The sequence below is a fragment of the Rattus norvegicus genome, chromosome 1 (assembly GCF_021556685.1).
Source record: "Rattus norvegicus strain SHRSP/BbbUtx chromosome 1, alternate assembly SHRSP_T2T, whole genome shotgun sequence".
In the NCBI taxonomy this organism is placed as follows: domain Eukaryota; kingdom Metazoa; phylum Chordata; class Mammalia; order Rodentia; family Muridae; genus Rattus; species Rattus norvegicus.
The window spans coordinates 64,624,672-64,638,928 of NC_141534.1; the positions used below are offsets into that span (position 1 = coordinate 64,624,672).

General features: G+C 46.7%; 1 pseudogene; it reads right to left on the reverse strand.

Annotated features, from left to right (window-relative positions):
* Window positions 1-432: 432 nt before the first annotated feature.
* On the reverse strand, window positions 433-1,942 carry LOC148007146 (sperm motility kinase Y pseudogene; annotated as a pseudogene).
* Between the last annotated feature and the right edge of the window lie 12,315 nt (window positions 1,943-14,257).

Here is a 14,257-nt window from a genome sequence, read left to right on the forward strand (position 1 = left end):
TGGGACGTCACATTTGAAAAGATAAGACTCTGTTCTGCAGCACTTGGAATTGATGACCACATGTGCTAGGACCAGTAGCCCATGGAAGAGTCCAAGATCCCATGAACCTCTAGTCCTCACCCTGTGGGAGCTATTGGCCTAAGGGGGAGCTGGGGTCCATCTGAAGGGATGGGTCAACAAGACAACTCTGTAGAGTGGGGAACTCATCATTCATATTGGGTCCCTGCTGGGAAGAGGAGAAATCAAGAAGAGGCAGGAGGCTTGGTGTTGGGGAAACCTCATAAAGAACTTAGAGAAGATACAAGGTAAGAATTGTTGGGAAAATGGAAACCAGAGACAGAGGAAGGAGGAGCATAGAGCAAACTGGAAAGGACAAAGCACAAAGATACCTGGGCTATGCCTGCTGCTTGTTCTCTGGACTCTCCCTGTGGCTCATTTCTCGGGTGAGATGCTGTTCTGCCCCAGGCGAGGTTTCTTTCTCCTTGGCAAGCAGCAACAAAGATTAATCAGGGCATTTGCTATATTCATGGTCCACACCTTAAAACCTCTGTGCCGGACCCTGCTGGAGATGGGCTTATCCTCTAATGGGGCTCTGTGGGAGAGTAGATTATCTTCTTTTATTTCCTTGTTGCTACTCTTCTCACTGAAGATGCTTGTTGTTTGAATGCATGGGACACTCATGGCACATTTGTGATAGTGGTAGTGCCCTGAGAGGACCAGGCACAGTTGACCTTCTTCCTCCTTTTGGATGAGCCTTCTGGCCATACTGATATACTTGACTGTGGGAGAATGACACCTGCAAGGTGCCAAGGACTGGCAGGCTTCCACTCCTCTTTCTTTGTAATCTAAAAGCACCTGCAGGATCAAGGCTAGGAAATGGGGCTGCAATGGGACGCACTTGCTGTGCCTGGGCTGTGCAGCCATACCCCGGGAGGGCCTGCTGTTGTAGGAAGTAATAAGTTGCCATTTCCTCATTATATTTTCTTTTTATTAGGGAGTATTTTATTACAGAGGCTTGAAATCCCATGCATTTCATCGCACCCAAAATTTCAGGGTCTGGCCTGAGGGGAAGCAGTTCTTCACAACGACCTGTGAACCCCTTCCCGTGTTCTTTGAACCAGGCATGTTTCACCACCTCACTGGCTGTTGGTCTATACATTGGATTTACTGTTAGTAATTGAGTAAGGAGGTTCTCCAGTTCTTCTGAAACCCCACAGGGGGTAGGATACACCCCTGCAACAACTTGTATTTGTAATTCTTGGATGATCACTGAATCAAATGGAAGCTTTCCCACTACCATATAATACAAGACCACTCCTATTGTCCACATGTCATTCTTCATCCCGTCATACAGAAGTCCAAGGAAGAGTTCCGGGGAACCAAAAGAGTACGCACCGCAGTGCTGGTTTAGCATATGTCCAGGTTGTGTTTCGGTGCTAAGCTGAAAGTCGATGACTTTGACCTTTTTGTTTTTATTGATCATTATATTGTCCACTTTCAGGTCTCGGTGAACAATCCCCTTTCCATGGCAGTAGCTCACTGCTGACAATATCTGTTCAAATATTTGCTGGGCCTCATCCTCCTCTATGTGCCCTGACTCTCTGATGTACTGGTAGAGTTGTTGGCCTTCCACTAGCTCCATTATGAGGTATATTCTAGTTTTGTTTTCAATGACTTGTAAGAGAGAAACAATGTTGGGGTGGTTGATCTTTCTCATTATGTTTGCTTCTGTCATGGCTGGCTGGAACCACTGCTTGTTCTTTCGGAGAACTTTGACCGCCACTGGGGTTCCTGTGAGCTGGTGGTGGGCCAGGAGGACCTTGGCATGGCTTCCTTTTCCAATAGTCTTCAGTACTTTATATTGGGAATGAAAGGTTCCCTCCTGAGAGATACTGGGATCGGGCCTAGGAGGGGGTAACTCCTTCTCAATCTCTGTAGGCATTTTATCAGTACTAATGCTACCTAAAAATAACAAAAAAAATGGAATCAAATAATGAAAAAGATGGAGCAATTCAGGAACTAAAATTACACATGTGGAACCTAAAAGAAACAAACGAAACAAAAAGAAAAAAAATAAAAACAAAGAAAAGACTAGACTAGAAAAATAGAATAAAATTATGAAAAGGGGGAAAATATGAAGAATCATAAGTAAAAGCCACCCAAATAACCAACCCCAAAAGAGAAAGCCAAGAGCACACACATACTAAATGCAATGATGAAAATAAAAATCGTCACACTACAATAGGATTGGGCAGCCAAAGCTGATCAATACTGTGAATGGATGTAGTTTGAAGAAAAAGGTCAGATGAAAGAAACGGGAGGAGAAACAATTAGTATAAGACAAAACAAAGAAATGTAAAAAGCCAACACTTAAGGGAAACTCCATTGAATTTCAGGACCTAGTGATCCACAAAACTCCACAACTCTCCAGAGCAAAATACTGAAAATTAAAATTAAACAACCACAAGGAATAAGGCAGTTAAATATCAGTGAACAGTAAACCTTAAACAAAGTCTGAAGAGTCAAAATGTCACAAAGGGCAAATTTGTATCAAGACTAAGCCAATGATTGCTTGTACTCAATAAATAGAGAAACAGGAATAATGTAAAAGGATGAAACCGCAGGACATTGAAAATGGAGATAGAGTGAATCATCCGACTGCACAAATGTATATAATCAAAGCAGTAATATAGCATGTGAGAACATAAAAACCACCACCAAAAAATGAAACCAGCAATCCATAATGAAGAAAGATAGAAAGAAAGAAAAATCAAAACCACAATAAGGAAATAGCCAGTGGTCTTGAGAATATATGGCCTAATTCTATCTCTTAAACACAGAAAAAAAAAATCAAACCATAAATGAGCAGGCAGCCGTCTACGTAGGCCTTTAATCTGATATTATGGGGTTGGCATATCAAAATCCTGGGAGCCACTGGTCAGCCAACACAGGTACTTGGGCAGCTCCAGGCCAGTGAGAGAGCCTGTCTTGAAAATGAGGTTGATGACCTACCTTAGGAACAGGAGCCCGGGCTGACTTCTGGCCTCTACACTCGCTTGCACTGAGGTGAAGGTAATATAGATACAAGAAGGGGCAAAAGGGGATGGGAACGTGTGTACACACACACACACACACACACACACACACACACACACACACAGGCACACACAGAAGCACACACAGAAATACACAAAAGTGTACTTATACTCACACAGACAAACTCTTACAAACACCCAGATTCACACAAAACCCAATCACATATGAACAGGTACACACATACTTACACACAAGCACACCAATAAAAACGCACATCACAGACACACACAAACATACACACAGGGACACACACATGCACAAGAAAACGTACACACATACAAACACATACACACAAACCTGTAAACTCACACACTCCTACATATACTGACAAACACGGGCGAAAGTGTACACACAGTCACACACAAGCAAATCTGTCAACACACATCATCCTACACACATAGACACATACACATATACACAGTACAGTAAAATCCGATACAACCACACACAGCTCACTAGATAAAACCAAGTCGCAGAGGGCTCCACTCCACACCTACTCTCAAAGCACTCAAAGAAATCCAGGCCTGGCTACAGCTTAACATCTGTTGGCTGGACCTCCTCACAGTCGCTCCTCATGAGGTCACAATAGGACCTGTCATGACATGGTTGGGAAGGGCTTCAAGGCTCTGGCTTCTGTGGGCTATGGAGAGACTAGGCTTTTAGAAATCAAAGCCTGTAAGATGTTTACCTCTCCTCAGTTCTCTGTTTTGAATATTTGCTGTGCCCCCTGCTTTAAAGTCCTCATGTCTATGCTCGCTGTGTCACTTTTTCTTTGAATTCTGAATGATTAGCCTCAAACTGATGGTACAGATTTTAAAAAATGAAAAAAGACAAAGCTGTGTTTCTAAACTGACCCATCAAGATGACACTGTTCTCATAAATCCTCAGAAAGGCTCTAGGTTATCATCAAACACCTGAGACAAAGCTGCAGGGATAGGCAGAGCACTTGCCTCCCAAGGGTGAGGACTTGAGTTTGAATCCCCAAAACCCCCATCAATGTTGGATGCATCAGCAAAGCCCACAAGCTCAGCATCTGTGGTGTGGGGAGGGGTTGGGGCTTGAAGACAGGTGGTCTGACATGCAGGCGTGAGGACCTGACCAGAGGATGGCCTCTGACAGGACATGGGGTAGTGGTATGCATGGACACCTAGGCACATAAGGGGGTATGCATACACATGCAGACACTTCCTCTCACACAGAGGTTGGCATGATGTATAGAAAACCAAGTCCATCCTGAGTGTAGGGCTCACTTTAAATATTAAGGTCCAGTGATGGAACAGGCGTGTATGAGGAAAAGGAGCTCTGTGCAACTTGGGACCAGAAGGAACAGAGTGGCTGTGCTGACACAGTTGAAATAAATTCTCAATCACAGTCTGTGAGAGCCAGGTCACAGGACCCAGGCAGCTGTGTTATTTGTGAGCAGCCAGTGCAGCCAGAAGCTAACTATTGAGCACTGACTGGCCCAAGCCCAGAAAGGGTCTCTGTTTCTCAGAGTGCTGGGGGCAGAGCAGTATGTAGCGCTTTCCTTCTGAAGACTCTTCTGGGGTTTTGAATCCCCTGGAGAGGACCCTCATGGCTGCAGACACTAAGCCTGGGAGGAAAGATCCTCATCTGTTGAGTTCATTGAAAGACCTGAGAGCAGAAAAGGAAAGAAACAGGAAAATGTGCCACCTCTGCTCACTGTGGTTCAGCTTCTGCCTTTGCAGCTGAGCTCAGGTGCCCTGGAGTCCTCCCTAGCCTGAGTCAGTGATCTCAAGTTCAAGTCCCTACTTCCTGGTTTGTAGTATCAAACACAGCACAGTTTCAGGCAAGAAAAGCTGTGAACACCATCTAGACATTGCTGTCTACATTTGGGGGGACTGTTGAGCCCCAAAGGGAGCAAGGGCTACAAGGTCAGGTATTACAATAATGGCCAAGGTTGGAATCCAAGTCCCAATCTCCCTTTGCTATGGGCAGAGGGTAGGCCTGGCAATTGGTTCTTGCTGTGTACATGGGGAGAATCAAAGGGACTTATGGGATCGCTGGCACAGACCGGCCCAAGCATGGCTTAGGGAGCCTCACACCAACTCAATATTTGATGTGTTCCCAGCTTTGTCTACCAACCTCAGCTCTGTGCCATTTTCCCTGCCTCGTGCAAGGGACTCTAAATATCTTCCTATAGAAGGCGATCAAGGAGGAGTTGCACAAGGAGAGGTGGCGCTCTGTTGGGAGGTTCACATGGGCTAACATATTAGAGGGCCACAGTCCCAGGACTGATACTGGGTGGACACTCTCCTCTGACATCCAACACAGAGATCTTTGACAGAGATCAAGAGAAGGCTTCTCTGAATAGCTGTGCAGAGCACCTCCGATTCATGGACTCAGGACTGACACCCATAGGATGCTTTTGAGGAGCCGATTGTGATTCAAGGGCTCATCTGCCTGGGTCCATGTGCCTCTAGAGATGAGCCCAGGACTTGGCTGTGGATGGTTATGGGGTCAGATCAGAGAATGGGAGGGGGCTTGTCCTTGGCTCCTGGGAGTAGTGCAATTTTTCTTTCCGTGCTCCTGCTTTTTTTGATTTTCTTTCCCTTGGCATAAGGAGGGACTGGAAGAAGTCTGTCTTTGGGGAGTGAGGCTGTCTGGGAAACTGCTCACTATTCTACATTATCATGCAGCTGGGGGCTTGGGGTTGTTGGCAGGATAACCTCTGCACCATTCCAGTCTGCTTCTCTCCACTTTATCCATGCATCCCTGTCCCAGGGCTGGGAGACCTGGATACAAAAGTCCCACCTGTAGCTTCCATCCAGGGATGGAGTCCCTCAGTGAATGGATTCCAGATGGTTCTCTGTAAAGCAGCATCGAACAGGGTAGTTACTGAACATGTAGGTACATGGAGCAGGATACTGCACTGCACCCACCCACATTTCATATAAAACCAATCCTCATGCTCAGGTACTAATTGGTTCTATTTACACCTTTCATCATTTTTGCTATTCACTGTACTGTGAAGGGTGAATTTTTATTGTTTCACTTCTGCAAAGAGACAGAGTTTAGCATTGGAGACTCCCTATAGCCTGGCTGGAAGGGAGGCCTTAACACCCATGTGTCCTTTCAGGAAAAAGCTCTTTCATAGGATGCCTCCCTGAGTCCCAGGATGTGTGGAGGGCTCTGGGCCCTATCCAGGGTTGACCTCAATATATTAACTGGAGCAGAGGCTTCTCTCTGATAGAACAGTACCACCCTCCTGCAAGATGTCTATGATGGTTTGTATATGCTTAGCTCAGGGAGTGGCAATATTAGGAGGCGTGGTCTTGTTAAAGTAGGTGTGTCACTGTGGGCATGGGATTTAAAACCCTTTTCCTATCCACATGCAAGCCAATCTTCCCCAAGCAGGCTTCAGATGAATATGTAGACCTCCCACATACTCTGGCACCATGACTGCCTGGATGCTGCCATGCTCCCAGCTTGATGATACTGGACTGAGTCTCTGAACCTGCAATCCTGTGTCCATTAATGTTGTCCTCATAAGAGCTGCATTGGTCATGGTGTGTCTGTTCTCAGCAGTAAACCCCTAACTGAGACAATGTCGATGTTCCCTGCTTCAGCTTCCTGGCTATAGAAGCTTCACACATGAGCGGCATTCTCTTGGGATATGGGCCTAATAGGCTCTAGGCTGTCTGCTTGATCTGAGAGTGCTAGGACATCCTGCTCCTATGGGCATTGTTACTGTTCCCATGCAATACTGTGAAAACATCAGCAGGCTCCTGCTTTCTTACCCCCCTGAACACAATGCTGCCTTTTCCAGGATTGGATCCAACAGCTCTCAGAACCTCCTCAGGAACTATGTGTTTCCCAAGGATTACCTGCACTTGCTTACACACCCCTATCCTGTGTTCTGAAAACTTTTCAAAGCCCATTCTTCTGAGACTGGTGAGTTCAGGACAGTAGTCCCAAGTGTCTTGTCCTACGCTGACAGTTCATTCTCATGAGGCATCACCTGCCCTTGACAGAGGATTTTTCCAAGGGGCATTGGATGTGCAGGAGAATTGTGTGTGCTGACTCCTGTCAGACCAGCACAGGATAGCATCAAGGCCCCATTTGCTCTTGATTTTGGAACTCATGGTCTTGGCACTGTCTTGTTGGTATTTAGGTCCCTGTCAGTCCCTAATTGAATTTAAGCATGGGAACCCAGGGCAGTTGTCTACAAAGATATTCCTAGTATGGACCACATCTTCACCGTGCCATACGTAAAGCACAACAAAACACCAGGCAGGCAGAGAACCCTCAGGGGCTGGAACTGGCATGTTCAAACACTCTGGCTTGACCTTGGCCAGCAGAGATTCAGAGAACATCTTCTATGTAGGAAGATCTCCTTCCTCCTCTCAGAGTTTAGGACATCTAGAGGTAGGCTAAGGTGCTGGCACACATGTGAGCAGGGTCAGCACTCTGGGCTTGTTCAGTGTCAAAGCCTCCCTGCCACCCCTGTATCACAGTCACAGCAGCCCATCTCATGAGAATTCTAGGGGTGCTGATATCCTGGATGAATAATCCATGTTCTGCTGCTAGTTTCTTTGCTTCCACATGGACAACTGAGAGAAGGGATTGATTAAATGTAGGTGAGGAAGCCCTGCAAACATCTACTTGGTGTTACTAAAGACAATGGGTTCTGACTGGCAAGATCTTTGAATTAGATTTTGAAAAATGCCACCTCGGGACAGTTAGTAGGTACTCTCAGGAAAGTGCAGCATGGTGGGCACAATGGGACAGGATCCCTGAGGCTGGTGCAGTGGGACAGGGTCGTTGGGGCAGGTAAAACTAAGTAGGAACCCTGAGCCAGGAACAACCGGGCAGGGACCCTTGTTCAGTTACAACAGAGCAGGGATCCTGGGGGAGATGCAATGGGGCAGGAGTCCTGGGGAAGGGATCTTGTAGTAGTGGCCCTGTGGCATGTGCAACTGACAGGGACCCTGGGGCAGGTGCACTGTGACGTGCACCCAAGCTGGAATGTTCAGACAGGTGTATGTTTGCTTCATGCAGCTGCTGTCTGAAGTAGAGGACACTGGCAACTGCCCCAGAGGGGATTTTGGGAAGTCCTTCCAAGAATCCCTCAGCTCCTAACTGAGAAACTATACATTCCACAGATGGGCCTTTATTTAGAGGAGCAGATTCTAAGGGGGCTCCCTTCAATGAACAGCCAAAGAAAGCAGAAATGTAGAACAAGCAATTGCAGCAGCCATGTCCAAGGTGTTTAGCTCAGAAAAGTAGGACTGGAAGAAACTGATTAAGTCAAATCACTTATCTGTCTATCCATCCATCCATCCATCCATCCATCCATTTCCCTGAGGGAAGTCAGCTTTTCTTTCTGAGAAGGTCAAAGCAGCGCTCCCTTGTGGTGACAATGAGGATTGCAGGCAGTGAGATAAGTGGGTATTTATTTATTTATTTATTTGTTTGTTTATTTATTTATTTATTTATGTATTTACTTATTGCATGATCTGTGATAGACTGCCACTTGTGTCCAGTCCCCATCTGCATCACCTGTACAACAAACCCAGTCTCAGTGTGACACAGAAGAGGCCTAACTGGAAAGTATGTCCTCTCTCTAAGGGACACTGTACGATAACATACTCTGGACTGCAGGTCAGACAAGGCCTGTGTTTAGGAGACTTGTGGACAGATGAATGTCTGTGAGTCTGGACTTAGACTCTGTGGAGGGCTCAGGTCACCTGACTGTCCTGAAGCTTCCCACTGTGATTTATTTCCCTCCTACAGAGCCAGACACCTGAGCAACTGCATTTCCTGGTTATCCCCTAATCCTCTTACACTGTGTAGAGTGTTCAATCTCAGGGAAGGCCTGGGAATCTGAGAGACACCACTGAGCCCCCTGGGCCTGGCTGACTCAACCTGAGGCTACTCTGTGTGTCTTCATTTTGCTCACCCTCCAGAGACCTCAAAAGGCAGCAGTGAGCTTGCTGAGAGGTCAGGAACCTCCATATTGGCCCAAGAGCAACTGTCCTTCTTACAGGTTAATCCACAGAGCTTGTAATTCTGATTGGTGAGACAGTCTGGAAGAGTGAAAGATGTCACCTCCCAAAGACAAGTGCTGTGCTAGTGGACACTGAGGAACTTCAGGGATCAAACCCTTCTACATTCTTCTCCACCCTCTCTTGTTCTTCCTTGAGATGTTTCCTGCAGATCTAAAAGATCCAGGCAATCCATGACATGGTTTTGAACATTTTCTCGACACTTTATTCATTGCCTGATAACTAAGACAGGGTAAAATGTATTTATTTAATTATTTATTTATTTATTTATTTATTCATTCTTTCATTCATTCAATCATTCGTTATACATACGTACAGGGTAGCTGTATTTAGAAAGACCAGAGAGGGCATCAGATGTCATTAGAGACATTTGTGAGCCTCCATGTGTTTGCTGGGATTTGAACTCAGGACCTCTGGAAGAGCATTCAGTGCTCTTAGCCACTTACCAATCTTTCCATTTTCCAGGCTAACTTTTTTAGTTCCAATAATTTCTTCTTTATTCAGGTTACATCCTGATCCCAGTCACTCTCCCTCTTCCCTTCCCAGTCCCACCTTAAAATCCTTTCTACCATAATGCTCTCCCTTCTCTTAAGACAAGGGGAGAGTCCCTTGGGTACCACACCACCCCGGGACTTCTAGTCCCAGGTGGACCGAGCACATTCTGCCCCACAGATTTACAATCAGGCAGTCCGGGTATGGGGAACAGATCCAATGCAGGCAACACAGACAGACAGTCCTGGATCTACTTGTCAGATGACCCACATGGAGACCAACGGCAGATAGCTAACCCGGCTCTGGGGTTGGTTGCACAGGCTCTAGCATACTCCATGGTCCAAGGTATCTGACTGTAGGGGACTTCTTGTAGTGTTTTAACCCAACCAGTTTGCTTGGCACTCTCCCCCACTCTTCCACAAGACTTCCCGAGCTCCATCTGAGGATTGGCTGTGGCTTTCAGCTGCTGAGTGAAGCCTCTGGAGACAGGTGTGCTACTTTTATCTGTCTGCAAGTAAATCAGAAAGAATATCATAAATAGCGTCAGAGGTTGTGTCTGTCACATGAGACAGATCTCACTTTGTGTCAGTCATTGATTGGTTGGTCCCTCAATATCTGCTTTACCTTTATCCCTGCACACTTATTGGCAAGACAGATTTCGAGTTGAAGGTTTTGTGAATGTATTGATGTCTCCTTCCTCTTCTAGAAGTCTTTCTTGTTACAGGAGGTGGCCATTTCATTTTCATGCTCTGGTAAGCCTGCAAGGGAGGCTTTGTGTTGCGTCCAGTAGTTAAAAGCAAGACCTGGGAAGAGGAACTGCAGAGTTGTAATCTAGGACTTCCTGAAGCAGCCAGCTCTGGGTCCTTGGAGCCTAGGCAGGCTTTGCAGTCATAGAGCTCCATCCACTGCCCAAGTCCCATCCTGACACCTTCTCCATCTCTATTACAGACCATTGTAATTCTGGCATAGTCGCTCTGTCCTGGGCCCGATAGGCCATCCTACCCTGGAAGAACAGAGAGTTCAAGGACGGCCAAATTGCACTTAAGCAAACTTGTTCTCAGACTGTGTGGTTGCTCTGTCTTAGCTCTCATAACACACTTTCCTCTACGTTGCCTTAGGCTGTATCCTCCAAGCATCCCACCATGCATCAGCTCCATATCCTGACAAACCTACCTTAGGGTCCCTGATAATTCCAGATACTTTAATGTTCTCCCAGGATGGACTGTGGGCTCTTGTATGGCTCACATTGATCCTAGAAGTCCTTGGGAGCCTCCATGCCATGGCATAGGATGTCTCTAAATCCGCACTGGCCTGAAGGATTCCATCTGGCACAGGATTCTCTCCCTATTGTTGAATTTTGGCACTTATGTTTTTCAGGAATGACTCTGCATGTGGTCAACACAAACTACCCTGGAAGACCAGAGAGTTCAAGGACGGCCAACTTTCACTTAAGCAAACTTTTTCACAGACTGTGTGGGTCCCATCAGCAGAGAGTAGCCTCCACATTGCAATGATGTGCAAACTTTTGCCTTTCAGCCATGATGGACTTTAGGATCTACCCTGAGGACCCTACACAAGCCACAGGTGGGTGATGGGTAAATTGGGCATGTTATTGGGTCAGGTCTTCAGTGCAGTGCCTTAAGCTGATAGCCTTTTGGGAGGGCATATGCGTCTCTATTAACTGAACTGGTTCCACTGTTGGCCTGGACTCTGCTGTGTCTGCCGCTCATGCTCTCCTCCAAGTCTCTAACTGTCCCTAACTCTCCTTGACTGGCTGGTCAATCAGTCTTCATTCTACTCTAGAGCCATTCTACAAACATAGATCCCAGACTGTCCTCTGCCGACGTTTAACAGGGCTGATGTTTTAGTGTCCTGGGTTCCCTATGGGGTTGCAAACTCAAGTTTCTTAGGTCCCTATGTGTCTGACAAAAAGCCTTTAGAACAAGGTAGATGTGAAGAAATCAGGAAATAAACTCCTGCAGTACTTCATGTCTACCACTGGAGGGCTCTACACTTTTCTGGTCCTGGTGTGCTACTCAGCAAACCCTCTCACTGGAAGGCTCTGTGCCTGAAGCAGAGAACCTCTGCTAAACACAATGTTACCAAGAAACTGGCTGTATCTTCATGGCAGCCTGTAGAAGATTCTCCACGACCTTGAGGACCCAGTTGGGAAAACTTAGGTAGGCAGGGTGTGGGAGCCACCAGGGCTGTATGGAGACCTTACCCAGAATTTAATCTCCAGCTGTGCATTCCGATTAACATGACCCACACTCCTATGAAGGTCTCTGGGTGGCTCCTGATATGAGTTGGGGGAGGGGGGAGGACAAGGAAGCTGGGTCAAGACAGAAGCACTGTCCTTACTCACTGCGTCTGGGCTTGTTCCTGCCCTAACTGTGAAGCAGGAACCAAACACCCACTCCTCATGGGACTGTCCGTGATGAGGCCAGCTGAGGATCTGAACTGTCAGCAAGAAAGACAGGAGCTGTATGTGCCACAAACCAGAGCACAGTGTCCCGCATAAGCCCATCTCTCAAATGATGCCATCTCCTCCCCAGAGTGGCTCCAGTCTGGGTTAGGAGTGGGTCATGTATTCTGAGCTCTCTGCTACTCCTGCAAACACAGCAATGGTGCCTTCTCATGCTCATCTATACTGAGCCTAGGGATCAGCCAGAGGTCATACTCATGGGAATTCAGACTCAGTTCAATCTGCTATCCTGTAGCCCATGAGTCTGGACTCAACTTTACTGGTCAAGGCCAGTGGTTTATTTCCTGTACAAGACTTTGAGAATGTTAGTGACACATTGTATGCCCTTGGCTGGCCTTCACTCTAATAGCCCTGAGTGACCATTCCAGCCTGTCCTCAGGGATTCAGATCAGCATTGGCCAGATCAGGCTCTTTGCTACCTGTTCTTATAGCTCACCTCCACTGTAGTTCATGTGTCCTGGCTGCTGCAGCTGCTCCAGAAGCTACCAGATGTCTTCCCACAGAATCCTGTAGTCCCTGTGGGCTCATCCACAGACATCTCACACTCTCCCTGCTGGGAGTTAGGCTGGATGCCTGCTGTGTGGGAGCTGCCTTGCCTTGTGGAGCAGAGTCAGAAGCAGTGGAGGAGATGTTGTCTGCTGCTCTTAATGTCCTCAGTGTCCAGGGCTTGCCTGTGGTGTGGTTGTGGTCCAGCTCCAGTTAATCACTGATATAAGTTCATCCCATAGAAGCTGCGTACCCCATGAGGCACAGGGAGGACCATAACTGAGGGGGAACCATGCAATCCAGGACCCTGTTGGTATCAGGGAATATTCCAGGACCCCTCTCACGCAGGATGCAAGGCTAGGAGCTCTGTGTGCCCTGACACAGGGGCATGGGACCGTGACTCCCATGAAATGCTCCTTCATACCTATTACATCATCAGCTTTGAGAAGGTCTTCCTCAGTAAGAACATTCCACACTGCTTGCCTCTGCCATCTTGCTCTCTTTTCCCGGGCTGCATGCCCTTAGGAACATTGACATGTCTTCTATGAAAATTAATATTCTGTTAAATCATTTTGATAAACAGTTCTCAGCATGATATCTGTGTCCAGAAGTAGTCATCAGCAATTCTCACGGGGACAGGGAATCAAAATATTCCCCCTGCTCTTCGTCCTCCTCTTTCTCCTCCTCTTCCTTCTCTTCCTCCTCCTCCTCTTCTTTCTCCTCCTCTCTTCATCTTCCTCCTCCTCCTCCTCCTACCCTCCTCGTTCTCCTCCTCCTGCTGCTGCTGTGCCTAATGCTGCTTCTGCTATTGTTGCTACTCCTGTTGCTGCTGTAGTTTCTGCTGGTGTCTTTTCCATTGCCATGTGTCTGAAATCACCTACTGTTTATACTGAGGACATGAAAGAATTTCCAGATGACACTGTGAAATAGACAAGACAATTTATTCCAAGCAAAAAAGACAGTGAGGTAGAATTCTTAGCTTACCATTTGGGGCTTTGATTTGCCTTACTATATTATAACTTCTTTTTTCTACTTCTCAGTGGAGGTCTTTGAAAGAAACCATTTAGAACTACAACCTATAAAATTCAATACATCACTAGGTCTTAGGAACAAAAAAAACCAGTATGCAAAATAATATGCATGCATGCAGGATTCTGACCATCAACTATAACCCACAAACTAGGTTGTTGATACTTATTCAATGACAAACCTTGTTAATTAGTTTTGAGGCTTAATGGAATGGGATGTTACATTTGAAAAAATAAGACTCTGCTCTGCAGCACTTGTGATTGATGACCACATGTGAAAAGATCAGTAGCCCCTGGAGGAGTCCATGAGCCCATGAACCTCTTGTCCTCACCCTGTGGGTGCTATTGGCCTAAGGGGGAGCTGGAGTCCATCTGAAGGGATGGGCCAACTAGAAAACTCTGTAGAGTGTGGAACTCATCAATCGTATTGGGTCCCTGCTGGGAGGAGAAGAAATCAAGAAGAGGGAGAAGGCTTGGTGTTGGGGAAACCTCATAAAGATCTTAGAGCAGATACAAGGTAAGAATTGTGGGGAAAATGGAAACCAGAGAAAGAGGAAGGACCAGCATAGAGCAAACTGAAAAGGACAAAGCACAAAGGTACCTGGGCTATGCCTGCTGCTTGTTCTCTGGACTCTCCCTGTGGC